Source organism: Sebastes fasciatus, chromosome 12 (genome assembly GCF_043250625.1).
Source record: "Sebastes fasciatus isolate fSebFas1 chromosome 12, fSebFas1.pri, whole genome shotgun sequence".
In the NCBI taxonomy this organism is placed as follows: Eukaryota; Metazoa; Chordata; class Actinopteri; order Perciformes; family Sebastidae; genus Sebastes; species Sebastes fasciatus.
Window position 1 is genome coordinate 7704760 of NC_133806.1, and position 25346 is coordinate 7730105.

Genomic DNA, 25346 nt, shown 5'->3' on the forward strand with positions numbered 1-25346 from the left:
CCCAAAAAAAAACAACATCTTTTGCACGAGCCGTTATTTCTTTAAATATCCCAGCCAGGCCATCTGCTGACGTAACATGACGTAGCCTCCTCACCCACATACAGTAGAAACTGGATACAGAGAAAGAATAGACTCTGTGCGTCGGCTGCGTATAAAGTCCTTCTCCAAAAAAAAAACTCCCAACGTGCGCTCGTGCAAAAGTAAATTTCTGTACATGTGTTGCCATCGTGCCTCACGCGCGCCACACTGACTGTATCCGTCACTGTACGTCACTCTGCACTCTCACTGTAAACACCGTGTTCCTCCGCAGTGAACAGATAAAGTAGGACATGCACATCATCGCATCATTTATTACATCCAGTGAAAGTAAAGCTAAAAGCTGAAAGTAAATCTTTAAATACGCATTACGCATCTGTAAACAAAGCGAATAATGATGTTATAATGATGCTAATAACTGACTAAATACCAACTCCAGACAGACACTGTTTTTTCTCTCTATTATCTGCTCTGCTCTGTAAATGTACAACTTATATATATATATATTATTTTTTACATATACTATATACTATACTATATACTATTTTTATTATAAATAATATTTCACCAAGGGTCTACATGACATCACTCATTTATGTTTTTGTTTTTACATTTATTTTTAAAAATTAATGTGTAAATAATTACATTAAAAACATACTTGTAATAAGCTGTTATGTAGCTCATAATATAAAACTCTGATTTGTTGCTTAATATACAGTATTTAAAGCACTGAAAGTGGAGCTCTCAAAACATGCCACGCGGAGGGATATAAACTTTTAACACATGATGTCGCCATCAGCCCTTCCTACTTTCACAGCTCACCTTCCACCAACTCCACTTGGACGATTTAATTGGTCGAAGCTGCGCGCACTGCTCGCTCCCATTGGCTGCCTCTCATTGTCAATCATAAAAAAGCAATGCCACTCAGGATAGATTAGGCACCATTTGCCATAACTAAATAGTTGCCTTGTACATCAAGTAGGGAAGAATTTGTTTTAATTGGTATATCCCACCGCGCTCTGCGGAGAGTTTACCGTCTTTCGGTGAAAACCGTTCTTGTGAAAGTGTCACGTTTGAAACCTCCCCTCGTCTCATCAAAACAGATGTGGATACACTGCTCGGGTAAGAGTCACCACCAAAGCTTCTGTTCGCGTTTTGCTATATTGTTTCTGTTGCCTCTTCCTGCGTTCTGTTACATTGTTTGTGTTGCCTCTTCCTGCGTTCTATCCGCGTTTTGCAACATTGTTTCTGTTGCCTCTTCCTGCGTTCTGTTACATTGTTTCTGTTGCCTCTTCCTGCGTTCTATCCGCGTTTTGCAACATTGTTTCTGTTGCCTCTTCCTGCGTTCTATCCGCTGTTTGCAACATTGTTATTGTCGCCTCTTCCTGTGTTCTGACAGCTGTGTGTGTGTCACTGTCCAGCTGCTTGTTGTGGGACATTATTTGCATGTTTTAGCTCTGGAGTTGCTATAACATGGCACACAGTGTTGTGGTTGTGGTAACTCTGAATGAGGCGCCTCAATCTCTCCCTCTCTCTGTGTGTTTTGTGTCAAGGACACGCGGTGCTTCATGTAGTTTTTGCTAAGTTATAACATCACTATTTGCAGTTTTGGTTTGGGCACGTTTTCGCTCTGTAAATGGACACATCGCAGCTCCGGTGTGTTTTGGTTTTGAGCCCTTCGTGCGCAACAGTATAACAAACACTCCATTAGGAGCTGTCAGAAGCGATTTACGACAAGTGTCAGCCAGCTTTTCTGACGCGATTTCTCTTCATTTCGGCAAATGGATTTTCATCTCTCACGTCTATAGTTTATTGGCAACTTTTTATCGCGCCATCAATTTCGTTTTACGCGTTAAATGACAGGTTTACATTGCCAGAGAGAAAAGTGGGTAAAGATAAATAAGAGAGCTCTGCCTCAAGAAAACTGATTGGTGAAATTGTGTTTCCCCCCCTTTTTTATATATAAAATAACCATATTGGATGTGTTGTCTCATATCCTTTAAGCTATTGTGTCTGAGGAATCATTTGATGTCTCTTTCATGAGCCTATTTCCGACAATTGTGCTCTCATTGCTGCGCGTAATTGCTTTTCTCCCGGGAGAGAGTGCCATCAAACTTCTAATTTCCTCCCTCAAACCCGGAAACCATTTTGCTCGTGGAAGCAGCCCTGTAATGATGGCATCAATAAACCTGAATAAAGCTCCAGTCAAGTCAGCTCTAAGATTTTCTTTTTTTTTTGTTGGAGTGAGAAACATTCATTTTCCACATCCAGCATTGGTTTGGCATGGTCTCATATAGAGGCAGGTGACTGGGATTAGAGGGCAACAAGACAATGAGCATATGTCTCTGGAGAGGTCTCTCATGTCAGGAGGAACTGTTATATATTACATCATTATCTAGTGCAGCGGAGGGATGCTGCTGCAACACGGACAGATGAGTGTTTCAGCAAAAGCCTGCAGGTAGATAGAGTCCAGGTTGCCAAAAAGGTGTCACAGGATCCCAGAGGGAGACAGTCCAGATAAGGGTGCTGAGCAGCGCTGGTGAGCGTCCCCCCCCCCCCCAGCAGTCAGAGGAGAGCAGATTAGTGGTGAGTCTTTGGCAGTAGGACACGGAGGCTCAGTGTAACCACAGATGAGTGTTGGTCCAGATAAGACAAGGTAACATAGAGGTGCAGGTGTAAACTGGCTGATGGGATGGACAATGAACCGGAGAGTCTCAGTTTCGGCTGAAGTTCGATACCTTAATACACAAAATGTGTCCTGCAGGTTTCCTCCCCGAACCTCTCAGTTCAAGTAGCATTGGATAAGAGAGCTATACGAATACCCAAACTGTAAATATTAATGGCAAGATTTACAAGATTCTTATGTTAAGATAAACCTGTTATATACCAGGTCGGATCACAAAGTGAAGCTGCATCCCAGAAAGTAACAAATTAGATGTCTGAAGTGAAACTGTCTCGTATAGAGTCAGAAGTTGGTCCAGAGAAAACTAGACTATAGCCAACATCAGATCTTTTCCTTCTCTCATCCCTCTACCTTCCTTTGGTTTAAAGCTCACAATCTTCTAAGTGATGTCTGTTTTTGAAAGTTGTCTGCTGTTTGAAGCGACCAGCACTTTAAAGATGCACTAACAACACTGGTTAAATTCCAGTTTAATAATGATAAAAAGCACCTTTTCTTGTTTTCTTTTTGTGTTCTCTGACGTGTGAGCGAGCGGTGGTTGAGGCTGACAAACGAAAATAAATGTTTCTGACGTTGTCAAGATGTCGAAGCTAACAGGAGCTCCGGCCCCCTCTACACAAACATCACCTTATCTTATCCTTTGTCCTGCTCTGAGATGCCGACTCTCTTGTATTGCATCCTCAATTCTGTCATTATTGAAGGCCCGTATCGCCATCATCATCTCCGTAAACTGTTGTGCATGTTAGCCGGATGGAAGAAATGTTGACGGTGCACTTTCGTTGACAATCTGATACCTCTCTCGTCTCTCTTAAGTCTCTGGAGGGTTGTCCCCTTCACTCATGTACTCACACAGGAACACAATCCACAAATTGAACAAAATATTGTAACTGGACTTGTTCTGTGAAAAGGGGCTTAAGCTGCAGATAACTTATGGGCTCAGCTCCAGTAATGGGCTTTTGTGTCCCTGAGAACCGTGACTGCAGGCGAAGCTGCACGCCGCTCTCATCGACAGAGTAAAGCTCGCTGCCAGGGCAAAACTTAAGGAGACAGGGTTTTTTTTTTTGTAGTGAAAATAATCTTGGAATTAATTCTCCTGAACATCCATCCAAATTCACAGAGTTTGCGAGGAAATAGGGTTTTGGTTTTCCTCACTGAAGCTCAGCCATGTGCTCCATCGTGTGCTCTGTTGGCTACAGTCAAAACACAGCGGGGGGAAAAGAAAACCCAACCCCCCTCCTCTCCCTCCTTGCCTGTGTTAATTTGAGGAAGTACAATCATTCTCTCCTGCTGCAGCTTCCTGCTGAATTGCAAACACAGGCGGTCAGCCGTCGTGCTCTCCAGACATTACAGAGAGCGTCAGTGTCTGTCGGAGGCATGATGAAGTGACTGAGTGTGCCTGAGTGCACAGCCGTGCACTTCCTGGTGTGGAACAGCATATAAAAGTTCAGTTTGAGGTCTCTTAGAATGTGTGCCGGGGATTTTTAAAGGCCGATATAATGACGATAGTTTGGAGCAGGAAAAAGCAAATAGACGATTAATTGGCAGATATCTTCTTTACTTTGGCAGCAGCCTAGTCGGCTACTTTTGCTTACGCCATTTTTAATAAATCAGTTTTTGTCACTCCGAATTTAATAATTCATAAGAGAATATTTGGTGGATTACATCATTGGCCATTTTTTTTATTTATTTGCAATGGGCGATGCACTGTTGTGTGATTTATGTCTGGCCAAGATTACTTCTGTTGCACGTCTCGTACTCTGTTAAATGCCACTCTTGCAAACCATTAATGTTTGTGCATATTCCCAGGTTAAGGAGGATCCTTAAGTGTGCGATTTCATTTCATGAACAGATAGTTACGTGGCTGGTTTATTTGGAAGAGATTGAATGGTTTCTTTTTCTCCCTGTCTGCCTGCCTTGTATCTGGAACAATCGTCTACCTTGACTTTGTGTACGGAGCCGCCATGCAAAACGGTGATATACGTCCCCGCGTGAGTGGTGGCGGTTGTGCAGCCATTGGCCTCTATCAGTAAAACGTCCTATCGGTGCAGATTAATCAATCTACCTCTAGTACTAACATCTATAATCGCACCAGTGTTCAGGCTGCAGCTAACGATTATTTTCATTATCGATATATCTGTTGATTGTTTTTCTTACTTGATCGTTGAATCATCTTTTTCGGTAAAATGTCAGAAAATTGTGAAATATGCCATTATCCAAGGCCCAAGGGGATGTCTTCAAATGTCCTGTTTTGTCTACCAACACTGGTGAACCCATATTATAGTATATTGAATTTACTATAGTATATGACAGAGGAAAGCTGCAAATCCTCTCATTGGAGAAGCTGGAAGCAGTGATTGTTTGGCAGTTTTGCTTAATTAACCACCATCGATTTTTATATTCAGTCATTTATTTTCAATGAGTCGGCTAATTGATTGATTTTTTTCTGCTCTAGTTCAGTAATATATCACTCACTGACTTTGATTTTGATAGTTATATTATTAGGGTTGGGATAGCCAGTTCCTTTTTGGATTGGTGAAAGAAACAGATTTATTAAATTCTAAACAAATCTTTTAACAAATGTGTTATCTCTGTTTTTTGTTTTTTTAAATCAGAAAAGCAAGATTGAAAGGTCATTCTTGACATTAGAGAAAGCTGTCGACACAACAATCTCACCACCACAAGGCTTATTAGTAGCAATTCTGGAGCTTTTCAAAGTATCACATGATATTCATCAGAAGATGTTTTTGCCCAATTGTCATTAAATGGTGGATGTTCAATTGTCCTTTTTTTGGAGCACTTTAAGGGGTTCTCATTCATGTTGGCCTCAAAGAATAGACGAGAAGCCTTTACACACCGGGGGCGTTACAAATAAACAACACGGAAATGTGAAATACTCGCCTGCGAATATTATCTCAAGGGCTTTTATTGTGAAAGGTAAGAACAGAAGGAGTGGACCTGGTCTGCGCTGCCTTTGTCACGGTTGAAAGGAGTAATAAAGTTTGCCATCTTGGTTCGGACTACTGAGCCTCCGTGTTGTTGTTTCATAAATATAGGTGCAACTCATCCCCTTCTGCACAACATATTGGCTGATGCTTTTATTCACGGTGCGAAAGCTAAAAAAAATCAACCTTGTTCGGAAAATAAAAATAGAAATTTCTATGTAATATTCGCGTTCCGTGTGAAAAAAAATATATATATTGGCGCATGAAAAAAACGCCCTTGGTGTGTATAGGCTTTAAAACCGAAAGCTCCAGAGATCATTAAATCCCAGTTAGCAAACATTTAATCTATCTGGAATTTAAAGGATTAAGTTGTCAATCTTTTGAGCCTTATTTTTTTTTTAATTTTAAGTTATTTATGGGGTTTGTTGCTAAACAAATGTAAATAGAATTAATAAGAAAATTATTCATATGCAATTCACAGATTTGACGCTAGTTTCAGCTTTGGTTAGCCCTGGAATGAGTAATGCATTAATTGATTTGTTCATCAACAGAAAATTAATATACAATAGTTTTGGTAATCCATTATTAGTCACTTATCAAGAAATAAACGCCAAATATTTGCTGCTTGCTTCTTTCTTGTTTTATATAATTATAAATTCAATATCTTTGTTTTCTTTGGACTGTTGATCGGACAAAACAAGTGATTTTAAGACGTTACCGTGGACTCTAGGAACATTTTCACTATTTTCTGACATTTAGAAATGAAACAATAAAATGCTAGCAAACTCCAGCAGCCTTGAGACACTAGAGTCCAGATGTTCTGTGGAGAATAAGGTCCAAACCATGCGTTAAACTAAAGAGCAAGTGAGCAGCAGCACATTAATTCCCTGACAGATTTTCCAGAGCTCTCCATTAGTCATGACCCTCGAGACTTTGACTGTGGAACCGGGGACTTTGGCGTGCACTGTACTGTGATTTTAACTGGAGTCTTCATTTTCACTAATCAATTTGTTTGTTGGCCAGGCTGGGTATTGATGGGCTTTAATCACTGCTGAAGCCCCGGCTGCATTAGCCGGCGAGAGCAGAAAATGACATCATCAGCTCACTGGAAGTAAAAAGTTTGTGTTATATTCTAACATGAAGGAAAGTGGACAGAAAGGAAGCTGGTCAGAGGTGAGCTGCACAGCTGTAGCCACTGTGCTGCGGGGGGCGAGTCTCCTACCACCTCATTGATTTGGCTGTTTACCTTTTCAACTTCAGCATTGTACAATAGATTAGCCTCAGTGGACATGTGTTTTTTCCGTGTGCTCGCCTGCAGCTGACCCGTGCTCTCGTCCCACGACGCCAGAAAAACCCTTCTTGTAAGCCGGGTTAGAGGAGCATGCCCCTTTCACTGCAGTCAAACTGAAAGCCTCACGCCACAAGCTGTGCTCCTTTTTTTAAACGGACGGAGCGTTTCAGCAGAAAGGAGCAATTACTACCTGCTCTGGTCTCGTTGCTTTCGTGGCCTTTTGTGTGCTGATTCCAGGGCAGATTTTGTCCACGGCTGTTCCCACGCTGAGCGAGGAGAACAGGAAGAACTCGGCCGCGCAGCAGGCCTCTGCCTTCTGCTATTATGGCTATGATTCAATCATCGCAGGGCAGCGCTTTACCCCAGCACATTGAGAGAGGGAAAGAAATGTCCTCACTCCCTCTCCGTTAATGGAACTTGAAGCCAAAGGTGTTTTTGTGCAAAGAGGAGACCATCAGCCACTTAATGTGGGAAGTAGCAGCAGCAAGCCTCACCTCACAATCCACTCTCCCCCTACTGCGATTTCAAAATGGCCTCCCTTCTGTGCTTGCAGCCAGAGAAGCACCACGCAGGGTGGAGGAACCAGCCCGGGCGAGATTTGCCTCTCTTGGTGCTGCTGATCACACCTACTGTTTGTTTTCTTTGGCCCGAATCGGAGTGGAAAAGTTCAGCGTGATACAGTTTGGGATTTGATTCATTTTCAGTGTCGCATGCCCGAATTAGCACCAAAGCTGGGCTCGTATACACAAAAATCACATGACTCGTAATTTGCTGTTGCTCATATTCAGCACTGCAAAAAAAATGGTACCAAATGCTGCTTCATCCATGAAGTCAAGATATACTGGTATTGATGATAGCCATGATATTTTAAGGACCAATATGTAATATAATCACTGCAATAAATCATAAAATGACCATGATATGTCATCAGAGATAAAGGAAACATGCTAAATTGAAATACTGGCATCTCTGACAACAATGCTACAGCCAGTATGTTCTCCTCTGAAATTTCCGTTTTTGTTTTGGCTGTTGTTATCCTGTCCACTGCCCATTTCAACACCCTGTTGCCACATACATTATGAAATAAATTGACACACAAACACAGCCTTCTGGAAGCAAGCAAACCAACTGGATTAACAGAGATAACGTTAACGTTAGATTCTACCCGACATGAAAAGCCTCGGCACATCTCTCTGTGGTCCGTGTGCAGCTGGGTTATTAAAGCAGCGAGTGTTTGAGACAGACAGCCGGTGAAGTGATTCCGACTACTGCTGGACAGAGGCTAATGCAACCGTGTCTAGAAGGTAACCCTTAAATTGTGAAAACGTGCTAACTGCTATCAGTCACAGCGGAGGAGCGGACGTGCCACGGCTCCAATGTTTTGAATTTGGACTGCTGTTACCCATTTTAAACGCTAGCTGTCAGTGCTACATATTGCTTCTTTAAAAAATGAAATATTGATATCATGTTAATAATACACATATGATAATATTGTGTAAATATAGTGCCTCTTCAATCACGCTTTTGTACAGTTATGGTTACAGGCTCTCTCTCCACCTCCCTACACTCATATTTTGATCGTGATTCATTTGCCAAATAATGTAAGAGACAAAATGCACCATAAAGTTAAAAGATTAATTTGACTGATTTTCAAATTTTCTTTTGCGATAATATTGTTATCATTAATTATTTTGGCCACGATAATAGCGTTGTGAAAATCTGATATCGTGACAGACTTAAAAGATACCAAACATTTGTAAATTCTAGCTTCTGCATTTTCAGGATTACAAAACTGAAAAGTTATAATTAGGGTTGTCAAAGTTAACGCAATATTAACGCGTTAACGCAAATTTGTTTTAACGCCACTAATTTCTTTAACACATTAACGCAATCGATATTTCGGAGGTCGTAGCGGACTCAATTTTAAAGCTGAGTGAGTGAAGATACTGCTATCATATGAAACTACAAGACCTAAGGAATCCATTGGTACCAACCAAGTCATACTAGCTTGTCTTGAAGGAGGTTAAATAACGCTCCAAACTTACGCAAAATTTTGGCGAGGAAAAACTGGCATGGCCATTTTCAAAGGGTTCCTTGACATCTGACCTCAAGATATGTGAATGAATTTGTGTTCTATGGGTACCCACGAGTCTCCCCTTTACAGACATGCCCACTTTATGATAATCACATGCAGTTTGGGGCAAGTCATAGTCAAGTCAGCACACTGACACACTGACAGCTGTTGTTGCCTGTTGGGCTGCAGTTTGCCATGTTATGATTTGAGCATATTGTTTTATGCTAATTGCAGTACCTGTGAGGGTTTCTGGACAATATGTGTCATTGTTTTGTGTTGCAAATTGATTTCCAGTATAAATATATACATACATTTGCATAAAGTAAGCATATTTGCCCACTCCCATGTTGATAAGATTATTAAATCTCCTTTTAAGGTACATTCTGAACAGATGAAACAATGTGTGATTAATTTGCAATTAATCCCAATTAATCATGGACAATCATGCGATTAATTGCGATCAGATATTTGAATCGATTAACAGCCCTAATCATAATCAGTTCTAATCATGCAGTAGGCATCTGTTTTCTGACATTTTAGAGGCTAAACAGTAAATGTCTCATTGGAAAAAATAATCTATACAACAGAAAATGAAATGATCATTTGCTGAAAGCATGGATGTATTAGGTTATAGTTAGGACACACTCATCAAACTGGAAAACATGTCAGTAATTATTGGAGGGAAACTTAATGTTCAACCAAGAAACATTGTCAACAAAGTGTTATCACTTTTAACAGACTTTTCGTAAAGTCTCGTCTCGCCAGGCTGCAGCTACTGACAGGGTAAGACATTGGGGAGAGCTGAAATACATTTGATTCCTGTATTTCTGGCTAAGCAAGGACCTGCTTTGCTCTGCTGTAATTTACCAGCTTTTATTTTCACACCAGCTGGGAACACTCGGAGAATAAAACTGTCCAGTCTGTGGTTACTGTAGCTCTCAGCCCATTTTTGTGTGCAAGGCTTTCAAAGCATAACAGCCGGCTCTATTAAAATCCACCTGAGTCAACCCTGAAACTGTATGAAACAACAGACTCGTGAAGCCCCTTGGTTTGGGGTTGTTTCCTGTTGGTATGTCAGATTTATATTATCAGAGGTCTCAGTGTGTCCCCTTTCTAAAAGCACCAAACCAATGAGAAAAAGGTGTTTTGTAGCTCCAGTAATGAGCTTTACAGCACCCCTCACCTGGACCTTGCCGCTTCCCGGATAGAGTGCTCTGTTTATTTTATTGTGAAAGTGTACTAAAAATATGTTGTCGCTAAAATCAATGAATAATCGTGATATCAATATCCATTCAAATATCGTGATAAGCATTTTGGCCTTAATCGTGCAGCATTACATTTAACTTTAAAATGTACAAAATTGTATCCAGTATCCTGTTAAATAATTGTGATCTCGATATTGACCAAAATAATTGTGATTATTATTTCTGGTTGGACGTTTTTCACTATTTTATAGACTTGACAATACATTTTTTAAATTGATTTTTTTAGAAAATAATCCGCAGATAAATTGAAAATGAAAATAATCATTAGTTGCAGCCCTAAAAGAATTCCCCGCTGTACATGCATGGTTGAATTGTTTCCTCGTTGTTGCTTGTTTGGAGCTATTTGGCAACATGTCCTCCCTGCTTTGACCCTCGGGGCCGAAGTGAAGGATTAGGGTCCAGAGGAGCCGTGGCCGCAGGGCAACAAACCGCCTTACTTACACAGGACTAATCCCTGTCCTCCAGCAAGCCCTTAATTGAGCCATCATCAGCTGCCAATCTACGGGTTAAACATCAATTAAGGTAATGAGCAGATAGGGGGGAGGGATGAGGGGGGAGGGATGAGGTGGGAGGGTGGGGGGGTTCTTCAGTACGGGCTGGGAGGTGAAGCAGACCCACCCCCGAAGCGGAGGAGGAGGACTGAAGTGTGTGTGTTTCTGTGAAGTGGTAGCTTAGTGAGCCGAACGATTGTTGAGCGGAGCAGTGGAGTGTTGATTATGGAGGTGCAGGATGGAGGCCTGATGGTGGTTTGCTGTTAGTTTAGCTGTGTTTGTGTTGGACAGGCTGCAGTCTGCAGGGTGAGCTCCTCAGCTGCTGGAGGCTCGCTGGGTGATTCACCATCAGACAGTCATCTAATCTTTAGCTGATGTTGAACTTTCTTATCGTTGCCGTTATACATTCTTCTGCCTTCTAATTCTACTATCAGAGAAATGTAATGAGATGTGTGATATGTTCATATAAATAAATCTCTCTTTTGGTCATTTCTGTCACAAAGTGATATTGCACAGTCCAAATCCCCCCAAATTCTGTTTACAAATATATTAAGCATAGAAAAAACAACTAATCTTCAGATTTGAGAGGCTGGAGAATAAATAATTAATCATCTTTTTTTCCTTTTTTTTCCTGTCAGTCATGTTTGTTGTGTTTCAGCATGAGTCAGTAATAGTATTTATTAGATTTTATTAGTATACCCAGATAGTGATGATGACATTATGATTTCAAGTTATCTTGATACACAAATTTGTTGTCAAATCTATTGATAACTTGGTGATTTTGACATCTTAAACCGTGGAATATTGTTTGAAATGTGTTTTTATTTCAACACTGTGCAGTTAAATGTAAAGACTACAAACATGTACAAACATGATTATTTAACATTAGTTTCTGATCTTATCGTCAGTATTGTCATATCTATATCAATACTTTGAGATTTTTGTCCATTTAGTTTTGTCATGAAATGTTTTTTTACACACAGCTCTAAACATTCGGCGTCTTGGGGAGAATCTTGTCTGCAGCAAAGAAGTGATGTGTTTTATATTTCTGTTTTGTTTGTTTGAAATGAAACAGAAGAAGACCTGCAGGGAGGCAGCGTCATTTCTGTGGTTGAAGAGACAAAGAAAAAGAGCTGCACCAATTACAGAAACCTAAACTTCATCAAAAGAAAATCCCAAAATACAAAATCCGCCCACACTGTTTGATTGACAGGTGATCTGTGGAAGTGCAGAGTAGCAGCAGTGAGCGCTGAGCAGCAAAGACGGAGACAAAAATTTAATCACAATCTTGTAGATTTCCACTTGAAACATGATTTTTAAGCATATTCGTTCTTGCCGAAGGCTTTTGAGGAAATTAATGATTTAGTCTTAAAAGCGTTTTGTGCAAACAAATCATTGTCTGTAAGGAGGGACGTGTTTAAGAATGTCATCCGTCCCCTGAGAGTGTTACCGAGTTGGTTTATTTAAATAACAGTCAGTGACGGTCGGAAAAGGAATCATCAGACAGCCTCTGGTATGTTTTTGTTGTGGTGACAGAAGCCACCATTTGATAATATTCAACTTCCTAATTATTTGAGATGATCATTAGAGATACTCCTTTGGGGTTTTCATGCTGCAACGTACTGCAACGTCTGCTTGTGTTCATTTGACTGTGGTGAATTCAGAGAAGTTGTTGTATCAGTATCTAAGAGGTCAATAAGATGTCTACACATATATACATTTGGAACACTTCTGCCATGTTAAATCCACCATCCAATATTTAACAAGCGCAGATGATTCAATCTTTAAATGCATAACTATTTCATAAGCGGAGATCTTAAGATGAGTCATGGATTTAATAGAATCCCAAAATGTGCTTCACTTTCATGTCAGCAGTCATTTATTTGATTTTTTATCGACTCGTTCAAACTGCAGCCATATTTCACTTATGAATGAAACTTTCAAGATCTGAATGCATAATGTCATAGATGGATTTTTTTCTGATATGTGATTTGATTGAGATGTTTTGCTTTTAGATTTTAAAGCATAAACTAGATGATGAATCCAGCTCCAAACCAGAACACTGACCAAAACTAGAAATCTGAGTGTATCCAGGTTATGAGTTTAGTTCAACAACACAAGCAACCCTCGGTCACACTCTGCTGAGGGGAACAACAGTAATACCTTTTAGTCCACTTATGATCTAAGACACTTTTCCCGGAACCCAGAAATCTTATAGGAAGTTAGGAATTTTTCTTGGATTGCACCCAAAGGAACCAACATCTGACTTTAGTTCATGGGCCATATAGTAATTCCTGCCGCAACAAAAAGTCCAAGAACTACCAGGAAGAACTTTGCAGCCCTTAATCCTATTATCCTAGGGCTGTTTCAAAATCAGAATTTTTTAGTTCAGATCAGATTTGGCTGTTCAATGCGAAGATTTGGCTATTCTTTCATTGTTTTTATGATGCCTCTGCGCCGGCGACAACCGTGGCCGAAGGTATTACTTTTTCGAGTTGTCCGTCGGTCCGTCCAGACCATTGTTGTGAACGCGATATTTCAGGAATGCCTGGAGAACTCAGGGATGAACTGATTAGAATTTGGTGGTCAAAGGTCAGTGTGACCTCACAAAACTGAAAATCTTTGGCCATTACTCAAGACTTCATGTGCTAATTATGACAATTTCACAGATATTTTTAATATGATAAAATTATGAAGTGATGACATTTTGGATGGCCGCGCGGCGTGGGAGGATCCCCTCGTGGGAATTCTCCCTCACGCTAGCAGGCCCTCGCTGGGTGCATTTCCTCCATGGCCATACGCCACAAAAGGCTCTAGGTCGGCTTGGAAAGGCCCGGGTTGAAGGTGGCTCGCGGCCGTGAGCTTTACAGCACCCTTCGCCCGAACCTCGCCACTTCCCTGGGCCCCCTGATCCCGTCACGGACTGTCAACCAGGCGGACTGTCCTCAGTGCGTATCTGCAGCGAACTTGTTCCTACTGCCCTCAAGTGATTATTACAGGTTTAAATCCAGAACTATTTGATCAAAGAATGAGTAATGAGTAATAGTATTATGACTTGGAGTGGAAATTATTAGCTTTTTAGGCGGCCAAATGCTCTACACTTTTAAACAAAGTTATGTAGTGACATCCCGTCTAAAAAAGAGCAAGACAGAACAGGAAAGAGCAACAATTAATTTGCCAAATATTTCATGTGCTAAAGCAGAAAATGAAAACAGTTTGGAGACTGATATCTTAATTTTCTGGTGTTTTTAGTGTTTGTTTTTACCACCGTACATCACTTTTTCATGTTCCATTCCACCATCACAGTCGCACAGCAGTAAACTACAAAGAACAATATGTTGACTCCATTATGGATATAATTTGCCTTAACCTAGAATAGTTTGCTTGTAAACTGGGACTTGATCCTTATCTATTTGTTTTAATCAGTGAAACATGATGTGCAACATTAGGAAGTTGTGTTGCTACGAAAACAACCTGATATGTTGTGGCTTTCTGGACGAGTAGCGACTGCAGGTCTCAGCTTTCAGCACGAGTGGCGCACACAGCCTCCGAGCTTAAAGGGAAAGCTGGATCCCAAAATTCCTGTTTGGAGTTTGCTCTGACTGTCACTCCGGCCTACATTACAATCAACCCTCCGTGGTTTACCACAGACTTTCCATTCATCTCCCAGATAAACAGAGCAGATCCTCAGATGATGGATTCTGGGGGAAGTAGGGCAGCAGGGTGGCCTGGACTTTAAAGAGAGAGAGTCTTGTAATCTGAAAGGTCACAGGATTGTATCTGAATGTTCGGCCAAAGTGCCCTTGAGCTAGATGCTGAACTCCTACACACACACACATAAAAAAAATATCTGATTTCAGTGATGATTTAATCGTGGAATCATTTCCATTTTGTTTGTTGAACAACATTAGTCACACAGCTCACCAGGTCTCTTCACACCGATCACTGCAATCATTCTTTGAAGATCTGTTACATAAAACGTAAACGGAAATGAGAAAAAAAAAAGAACCTGTGTGGTAAATCCCTACTCAGTTGTTGATTTTTGCTAAAAATACCCTGTTCAGGGCACTAAATTTATCCGGTACGCCTCGGAAGAAATTGCTAGAAATAACCAGCTTTGGAGCCAAAATGGAAATCTGTGCTGACCTCATTTTGGCTACGAGGTAGAAACAGATGAGCAAATGAAAACACTGAATGCACGTAACATTTATTTTGATCAGGGATTATGGAATCTGTAGGACTCTGGCCCTCTCATTACATTTCATCTCCGGGTGTCTGTTTTGTGATCTCTCTCTTCTCCCTTTTGCAGTCCGTTTTGCTGCAGCACTTTATCCAGATTAAGTTGTATTTTCTTTTAATATACCAACCAGAGAGGTTATCTGATGCAAAGCTATCCAAATGGACATTGTATCGGGTGTGTTGTGGGATCAGAGGACAGTGGTCCTGGATCAAGACACAACCTACGGTTTCTATGTAGGTTAAATGCAACTTAAACCCAACACAATTTGCAGGATTAACCTTAAATAACAGGAGCTTGAGCGGAGAGTTGCAGCACTCTCGGGGGCTGCGGTGCTGCTCAGAAACCAGGCCTGGCTTGACCTTCACTGGGCCGTGGTGTCAAAATCCACTTAAATTCAATTTGAATCCATTTAGTTCAGCTTCTGGCAACCTTCAGCAATACGGCCTTTTATTTAAAATTCCATTACGTTCTCAATAGTCTTGGAGCTTTTAAAAAGAGAGAGTGAAAAGAAGAAAAATGATAAACCAAATGAACAGCACTGAAAGTAAAATAGCCAGGGAGGCTGTTCTATGAGGATATTTCTCTCATATAAATACAATTTCTGTTATAGACTATTTATTAGGAGTGTCAGAAAATATCGAAAATATTGAAATCATGATATTATGTTTTGTGGAACTGTACTGATTCTCAAAAACACTGTATATTTTTAATTAATAGTTTACATGCAAAGATTAACTATTAAGTCAATAAATACTTTATTTAAATATAAATATATATATATATATATATATATCGCAATTTTCCGCAGTATAGTGAATCTTAAACCCCTGTATCATGATATGTATCGTATTGCCAGATTCTTGCCAAACACAGCCCTAGTATTTATATGGTTTATACTGTTCACTAGTATTCACATATAACACAAATATACATTTGATTTCCATCATAAATACGTTTACCCTTGATTGAAATGCACAAACAATACTTTCAATGTGTGAGACTTTATTGATTTGCTTCAGGAAACCTTTACTTGCCCTCATCCATATGAAGGTCAGAGGTCAAGGTCACCTTAGCTTAGCTAACCTTGGAAGTCTGAGGTGTCTGGCCCAACATGGGACTTGAGCTTGAGGCTCTCATACTCACTACAATATGTTTGATAGAAAAAGAACCTTTCCTATTTTTGAGATCAGTGTCATAACAATGACCTTGTTATCATCGCGTCACATGTGTGTGTGTGAAACTCAATATTTCACAAGACAGCTGGAAACAAAGGTTACTGATGTTGCTAAAGATCCGGTAAGAGCAGCAGAAACCAGGAAGATTACCAAGAGTCAGAATCGACTGCATTATATTCGGCTTGGATTAAGGCTCCTCTGTCCGACGACTGAAGCTGCAGTCTCCGCTGTGCACACTGAGGGTTCACTAGAGGTCCATCTGGTATTGTTGCCAGAAAGCTCCGGGAACAATGCATCGCAAAAGATGATAAAAGAAGAAGAAGGAAAAAAAGAAAAAACAGAAGAAGTTGGGACGAGGATCAAGGAACGCTGCACACCTACAAGACCGGAGGAAGATGCAAGAGAAAAGAGATATGACACGCACATACATCTGTTTTAGGAAAGTGTTTCTACCTCCGATGCATCATTCAGTATTCAGAAAACACGGCTCATTCTGCCTCCAGAAGCAGAATTGTTTCATAATCAAAGGTCTTTTGCTGACTCAAAACCTGAATAGTAACTCATATTGTACGGTGCCAACATGTCCAACCTTTTTGCTGCGCAGAAAGAGGCAGAAGAAGTGCACACACGTAAGGATGCTCACACTGCTGGCCCTCATGCTGTGTTCTAAATTGCTGCTAAAATTTGACTTGTATTGGATCACAGTTTATTTATTATGGGTTGTAACCCCATAATACTGCCAGCAATGCTGAAACAGACACGCATGAGTAATCAAAGATATCACGTCGCTGTCTGTACGTATTCCTCTGACTGAATTCCAACACATGTAGATTTAGTTTGCACCACACTCCTTCAGGTTTTTATCTGAGTCGAGGCGTCTCCCTAAATACCAACCGACTCGCTTTTTGGCTTTCTTTACTGTTTCCTCTTTTTTAGTGTTTGGCTCAGTCAGGCTCCCGCAGCGCCAAATTTATGACGATCATCTCAGATGAATGACGTGAGATTAACGTAGTGACTTTGCTGCTTTTTGAGCATTCAGACAAAGGTCTCATGCAGGTCACAACGCTTTAAGATCTGATCCGGTGCCACAGATCCATGTGGTCCAGATTGGAACTGGAGGAAAAAAGCTGAAACACTGTCAGTTTTTTGTTGCCAGTCACACTGTGGAGGGAAAAAAAATCAGATCTGTGTGGGGAAATAAGAATTGGGAGACATTCAGCTACACTGTGAACACAGCCCAAGTGCCGTGCCACCATACTGACGGGGTTACGATGGCGTGAGAGCAGGGGCTGCTGGCCAGCGCTTCGGCACAGCTGAAATAGCAAGCAGCAGAGCCAGGAGCTGAAACACTACACCCAGGCTTCTCACACCCCCCCTCTCTGTCTCTAAACCTCCCTCTCCCTCGCTTTCTCACCTCTCTTCCTCACCCTGCTTCTCTTTTATCTGAGGTCCTGGCATTTTCTTGCTCTTCATCATCATCATCTAGCCTCCATCCATCCCCCCACTCTCTCCGGTCCCGCCTCCCATCGAATTCCTCCCACACCTCTCTCCCACTTCCAGCAGAGCGCGGCGGAGAGGTTACGGCCTCATTTGAATATCTGAATGTATATCAACCTCGTCCTCGCTGGGGCGTGGCGTCGTTTTACGGTCGCACAGCTGTGGTGGTGTTATGGGACCATCTGCGCAGGGCTCATTGAGTTAGCCACGAGCTAACATGGAGAAAGAGTGTGTAGAGGGAGGGGGGCTGGTGAGGGTACAGGAAGGAAGCAGATTATTCCTCTTCGTTCTTCCCTCTGCTGTAGAATAGCCATTACCCAGAGTCGGAAATGGTTCCATGGAGAGAAGAAGAAAAAGGAGAAGAGGAAGAAATAGAGGGAGGAGGAGCTAGAAAAATCCCCTTTCCACCCTTCCAAAGTCACACACTTTCTTATGTTTATGTATGTGTGTGTGTGTGTGATGTTGCTATGACTCCAGGCGTGTGAGTGTTCATGCATGAACACACACACTGTATCTGTTTTATCGCGGTACAAATATGTATTTGTGACTAAATTCTGCTGTTTCATCCCTGTTAAAGGATTATTTTCATTAGGATTTTACAGAGTTTTACTGTACAGATGCATGAATACAGTAGAATATTGTAAAGGAGTATCATTTGAAACTCAGGTATCGTATTGGGATCGATATCTAAGTTTCAGTAACGAAACCAATCTGATACTACTATTAATAACTACTATTCCTTTAAATAAAGACATATCTGATAACAACAAATAACAGCATCTGACCTGAAATCCGATGCTGACTTTACATTTTTGACAGTTTGCTGCGAACACATTTCTGTCAGTATTAAAAAAACGTGTTGAGATTTGATATCCAAACGCCAAAGTCCATTGTCATTAATACACTAAACATGGCTGTGGTCCCCAGGGATCCTCAAAAAGATATAAAACTCCTTTTATTGTTTAGGTTAACTGTTTCATTTTGACCTTGGAAACAGAAGTTTGAATATCTTACTAGCCCCCTTACTGGCTTTTTTGGGAGCTTTTTTTTAAAAACTCATCTAAATAATTTTGCGATCTCCATCGGGTGCAGGGGGAGGTCCATCCACTGAAGACCGCCCACTGATGAAAACCCAGAAATGTGGTTGAAAGCTCCAGAAAGAGCTTGTTTCAATATATTTGTCAAACTATCTTTATGTTTGTTTTCGAAATTCATAATCTAAAGAAGATCTTCTAGGAATGGACTTCTAAGGTAGGTGGGATTAAACAACCTGGTCTCACGGGAAGGCGTATAAGTAGCACGATATTACACGGACATTTCGCGTGTCATGAGTATGCATCATAAACAGTTCGCAATTAGGTTTAGACAACAAAACAACTTAAAAAAAACTTCATGGTTGGGCTTAAAATAAGTACATAAACTAAGTAAAATACATACGGAAACAACGCAACACAACTACGGAAAATACGTGAAAAACGGTGTTGGATCTATCCACTTCCCCACCCGCCCACCATAAGCGGTCCTACTAACTCTTACCGTAGCATTGATACGTGGATGCGTTTAAATTGTCAGTCAGTACGGGATACATGGTGTACAAATGGCATGCGGAAAATCAAGAAGGGCGTTCTTATTGCACGCTAAATGCCTTGCGCATTATCGTGGCATTCATGTGCCTTTTTGTGTGAACGGGCTTGATTAAATGTAACGTGAGGAGGATGGAATGATTTTACACTGCATGTCTTCCTTTTGGTTCTGTCTTAATATTTTATTTTGTAGCTCTAAAAGACAATTTAACACAGCTTTGTTTAATAGTTCCGATTCTGCTCAAGAGGCAGCTGTAGGCCTTGTGTTGCTGTAATCGCACTCTAACACAGAGGAAGAGTCTCTCCAGCCCTTTTTCACCACAGAAACAGTATTTTTCTTTCTTTTTGGAGCTATTAAAAAGGTCTTAGAAGTCATTAAAATTTGTGCTCAGAAAGTGTGCAGATACCCTGACCTCTTTAAAGTGCTGCTGAAATCCATTTCTCTGCTCTGATGTAAAAAAGAAACCCGGCTCACGGCGTCAGCGAGGAGTGTTTTCGCGGGCAAAAGCACAGCCGCGCTTTCAGTCGATAGAGAGTGTACTTGTTTTCTGGCGGGCCGTGTCAGTGCAGGCATTAGATAACGTTTTATTTGATGGTGTTCAATGGCTGACTCGTCCTCACCTCTCGCCCAGGCCTCTCCTGCTCTCCAGCCCACACACGCTCCCATGTAAAACCAAACGCACACAGACATCCACCCACTGACTCATGCACACACACACACTCTCTCTCTGCATCCTTCCTCTGGAGGATTCTGGCAGTTGTTTATGTTATTGAACTGGTTATCACATTGCAGCTGGAACACCACCAGGCTCAGAGAGAAAGAGTCCTCCCGCTTTCTCAAGAAAGGCAAAGAGAGTGCGAAGGGGGGAAACAAGAGCAGAGGGACGACTAGATAAGAATATGGCAGGAGATTTTTTGCACTGCACTCATCAGCACCATCAGGCTTCTTACTGGGAAACAGAATTTGATCTTTGCAGAGCAGTTTTTACCACATGAATTGGTGGTTTGACAACAAGTCCTCCACACTAAATAACAAAATAGGTTGCTTGTCATCCTTGCCATCTGGCGCCCCCATCGGCAGGAGGACATCGCTGCATACAGACAGTTTTCATATCTGCCACTACTATGGTTAAAGTTTGGTTTAGGCACCCAAATCTACTTGGTTATGGTTTGGGAAACACTGTGGTTATATTTAAAAGAAACCAGCATTGACTGTTGGCAGGAAACAGGATTTGAACAGCGATCAAAGGCTTTGTTAACCCACCACACCTCCTCCATAAGAGGTGGCGGCGCTAAAACGGTGTCATAAAAATGTAAACGTGTTGTTTTAAGTGTTTAACAACCCGATGATGTTGTTTTTCTTGGACACTCTCCGGCTGGAAAGCAGGTCTGTCTAACTCTGTAAATAAATTCCTGTTTAATTGACCTACAATAATAGCAGGCATCGCATGTCTTGGACGGTGTTGGTGCTAAAACTGGTTAAACTGCTATAGCTGGGTCGAAACAATTAGAGTTTTAAAAAGAAATCCTGCATAGCAGAACCAATCCAAAGTCTTTAGGGCAGCCATTCATATTGGAACGGTGACATGCAGAAGTCGTGTACTTGTAAACACTATGAACAGAACTGTTGTTGTTACAGCTGCTCTGCTAACGTGCTAACAGACACACAGACCATTCACTCACTGCTGCTGTTCAAAGTTTAAAAAATATAAATAATCTTTGAGTTCTCCTCCTGCCAGTAAACGGCTCCAGAATGTGACTCGCGGTCGTGGATTTTATTCCTCCGGCTCTCTCCCCGGGGGGGCTGTCTGTCCAGCTGCTGAGTCGACCAATAACAGCACGTTATCCCCACGTAGCACCCCCGTACGTCCTCAGACATGTAGATAAACAGTTGTGATTGGCCTGTTCGAATCCAAGACATGTAAGGGGCATAGGTTTGTTGGCGGCCGCTCTCGCCCCTGTCGTATCAACAACTTTGCGATGGTGGTTTGTAACCATTTTGGAAGGCACAGAAACATTGTATTGTCCTGTCGTCGTCGTCGTCCTGCCGATTGGGCCTTTGATCAGAAAGCGCTTGTAACCGCCTCCCAGAAAGTTATCTGTGGCTCTCTGGAGGGCAGTTACAAATGAGGTGTATTGTAGTTTAATTTGGAGGACTCAATTATTTCCCATAGAGTTGAATTAAATACCCTCCCACACAGTCCTAAGGTTGTGTTTAGGGACGTCACGTAACCAGAAATTCAGTAGTTGTTACCAATACCAGTGAAATTCTACGATTCTCAACACCCAATTCGATATCCTGGTAAAAAAACAATAACAATGCTTTTTTTGTGGATTTATTAATACTCCCTGTCTCAAGTTTCTCACCAAAAACATGTGAACAAATCATATAACGTTATAATTTACCTTTGCCTTCATCATTTTCATTTTTTCTTCTTTATTTTTTACTGAATAGAGCTTGAACGCATCATAATGTAACTCAATGCAACCTCCGTACTTCAGCTGTTAGCTCCGTTATTTAGCCAATCAGGACTGTGCTGCCCAACGGCTGGTAACAGCTAATGTTACTAGCTCTCCTCCTGCCGATTTCAACACAGAATTGTTGTTCACAATGTAGTAATATCAGGGAAATTTTCTATCGTCCTCGGGAGAACGGGATGCTGTTAGCCTCGAGCCCTGATCAACAGTATCTGCAGTACTGTAGAAAGACGAGTACTGTCATGTTTTCAGAATTTTGGCATTAACTTTGCGCTAAAGTATCGGCTCTTGTGACATCCCTAGTTGTGTTTATTTTAAAGCCATTTCGTTGCATTGTTTTGTACAAGTGTTCATGTTTTTGTGTCCAGACTGTCCTCCTCCTGTGGGTCGACACATTTATCTTGATCTTGACAGATTATGATAAATGTCTTCAGTGGACACGATGGTCTACAGCACCATGGGAACTAGCATTTTAGCATCACTAGCTTTACAGGGCATTGAACCTGTACGTTTTGTACGATTAATGCCTTGCTCTAGGAGGAGAACACAACCCCTATAACTCAAGCAGTGTTATACCTGAGCTCCATGCATCTGAAAAAAAAAGTTTGTCCTTCGTGTTCTGCCTGTTGAGTAACACAACAAAATGTAAATGAATGTTTATAAATCATTTCCTTTGTGACAGTACGCAGCAGGTTAGTGGTACCCTGTGAATGATGAGAGAAGAGAAGAAAGAACAGATTTGGTGGTTAAAAAGTCTGCACTGGAAGTTATGGAAACTTCTTTTCTGCTCTGTTTTGCACACCCAGCAAGAATACATAATCCAAAAGATGTTTTTTTTTTTTTTTTTTCTCTTTCACCCCATGGTTTTCTCATCCAATCCAAAGAAGTGCTGCGCTTTCAAATCCCCTCTCTTCTCTCCAGCTTTGCTCCTTTTTACAAACCGATACTCGTCGTCCTAAATATCCCGCCTGCGCTCCACCGCAATTCACTTCGCAGGAAACTTTGTCTGACAAAAGCGTTTGGAGAATGTTCGCGAGGGGTGGCATCTCCAAATTCCTGAATAAGACTTCTGTGACGGAGCCTTTCAGTCTCCATCAAAGGAAGCATCTCGCCGCGCTGCTGCCGAGTCTGAAAAGTTTCACCCTCAACAATCGAGGAAACATTAATACCCCGCGATAATAAAGTCGGCTCAGAGGTCGATTATTTATTGTCGTATTTATTTCCTGACTCGAGCCTGACCTCGGGATTATAAGAGCCACATCATATGGTCAAACTGTCATTATGAGTGTACACAGTGGTGATTGAAGTGAAAACCTGGGTATTGTGGGTTAAAATGATTATGGATTAACATGACAGCGAGGTTTTCTCCTCGCCGTAATGCCGCCACCGGCTCCAGCGAAGCAAAGCAAAGGAGCTTAGTGCTTTTAGCCCGCAGTTCTGGTCTACGGTAGCATCTGTTGTTAGTCGGACACAGTGTACACACTCCCGAGCCTCTCAAACACACGCTGCAGGGTCATAAAGCCCTGTTTTAATGCACTGACAGGGGGAGAGTGTTTGTGTGTGAGTAGGTGGGTGATACAGTATGAAGGAAGGCTTTTCACAGAGGACAATTCCTCTGGAGTCACAACAGGTGTGTGTATGTGTGTGTGGATTGCTGAGGGGAATTATGAGCCGGGCACTAAAAGGAGGAGGAGGGGGGGTGGAGGGCTTATGAAGGGTCCCCTCTGCCCCACCTGTAGCCTGTCAGCTGTTGTAAGCCTGTTAAAATGTCAGCTGTTTCTGAGGAGAAGTGTGTGTGTGTGTGTTAGTCAATGTCAGGGAGCTTGTGGAGGTTAGGGAGGGGGGGGAAGGCTCCATGTGGCCCTCACCGCCCCATTGCACATCAAACGCCTTGTCGCCTTTGGGGATTTGTTTGTGGAAAACGCAGTGCCTCGTGCTTGCGTCGACCGCCATGACGGTCTGGTCTTGCCTCGTCCCTTTCCTGCTCACGTAGCCTGCATCACACTGTGAGACAAGAACCTCGGAAGTCTCCAGAACAATGTCACAATTTGATCTTTTATCCCAAAACACAAGTTTAACATCTTCAGAGTATGATGAGGGCTGGCTATCATTTGAAGTCTGGCAACAGGATATCCGAGTCTCTGAGGGATATAAACACGTTAATCTACGAAATCCAAAACATTTTTTCATGCAACCAAAAAAGCCAAACTTCTCTGATACATCTGTGTTTAATGTCGTTGTAACACAAAGCAGCTGTTTGAGAGATTTGCCGAAATAAAATAGTCAAATATCCTGATTTTAAATCAGGAGTTATCTGATCAAAGAGTAAGAAAACAAGTATTCAGGGACAGCTTTGACTACTTGACAGTTTTAAATTAAAGATTTTTGGTTGGTTTCACAAAAAGCCTCGACCTAGAAATAAGAAAAAAATAAACAGCTGGATATATTGGAAGCAGCTTTTGCAAATTTGGCAAGGAAAATAGTTCCACATTTGATTCGTGGCATCACTTTTGTCAACAAGTTAAGTGGACAGTGATTCAGTTGGAGGCGTGGTGGACTCTTTGATGCGGTCTCGTGTTTTCAGCTGTTTAGTTCTGTCCTTTGTGTTCTGCTGATGAGCCAGACTGTTCATTATCCGCTAATTTACTCTCCTTCTTTAATTGTTAGGGCACGCCACAAACTATTATTCTAATTATATATTCATTCGTCTATTTGAAAAATAAATGTTTCTTCAGATGTCTTGTTTTATCTGACCAACCATCCCAAACCCAAATATTCAATTTATTATCATTTATGTTTGAAAAATGACTGAAACAATTAATTGATTATAAAAATAGTTGTCGATTAGTTTCTCGAGTAATTGTCTCAACTCTATATTTAATGTCATGCTCATGGGAAATATACTTATTTCTGATTGACTGTCAGGTGTCCGTTTAAACCGAACAACGTAGTGGTTCGCAACCTTTTTGGCTGGTGAGCCCTTAAAATGAAGCAATGTCCACTTGTGCCCCTTCGTGGTCATGGCCTGCTCATAACTCATGTTACTCATGTCAAAGAGTTATATTTACTTCTCAGGTATTTTCATTTGAAAAATGCAAACATAATTATATGTTGTTTTTTTGTCTCATCACTTAAATCCTCTGACCCCTTAAAACACAGTTCCTGTCATCAGATAAAGCACCTTTTTCTAAATATCAGAGCTCACAGTGTATAAAACTGCAGGTAACCATAGAAACAGAGCCTCTGCTCAGTTGACTCTTGTTGGTAAAATGAACCAAGAGTTAAACTGGAGACAAACAAACTTTTAAAAATCTTTTTTTAAATAAAACTCCTAAGTCCTGCAGGATAATTAATTGCATAATAATAATAATAATAAAATATAATACATAATAATACGGACAGGACTCCTTCTATCCAAAATAAACTGTTGATATCCAAGTCTTTCATAATGTTTAAAAGTTGGTGTGTCTCTCCTTCTGACTTGAAATGTGGGCTTTTCTTTTGGACAGGCATCTCTGCAAACTGTTGGCTAGTTGGTTTGTGTCCAACGCACAGAGCTGACTGTAAACAGGCGGGAGGCCGTGTGTTGCAAAC

The 25346-nt window shown here is 41.3% G+C and overlaps 1 protein-coding gene across 14 annotated transcripts in view; it reads left to right on the forward strand.

Moving 5' to 3' along the window:
- The first annotated feature begins 875 nt into the window (after positions 1-875).
- Positions 876-25346, forward strand: part of mef2d (myocyte enhancer factor 2d) — a 116214-nt gene continuing 91743 nt past the window's right edge. For 3 of the 14 annotated variants that reach the window (XM_074652939.1, XM_074652943.1, XM_074652936.1), the window contains exon 1: positions 879-1158. The gene's annotated coding sequence lies outside the window, so the exon portion shown is untranslated. Of the gene's footprint in view, positions 1159-25346 lie in introns of all 14 variants that reach the window. The other 11 variants (XM_074652932.1, XM_074652940.1, XM_074652944.1 and 8 more) reach the window with 9 other exon arrangements.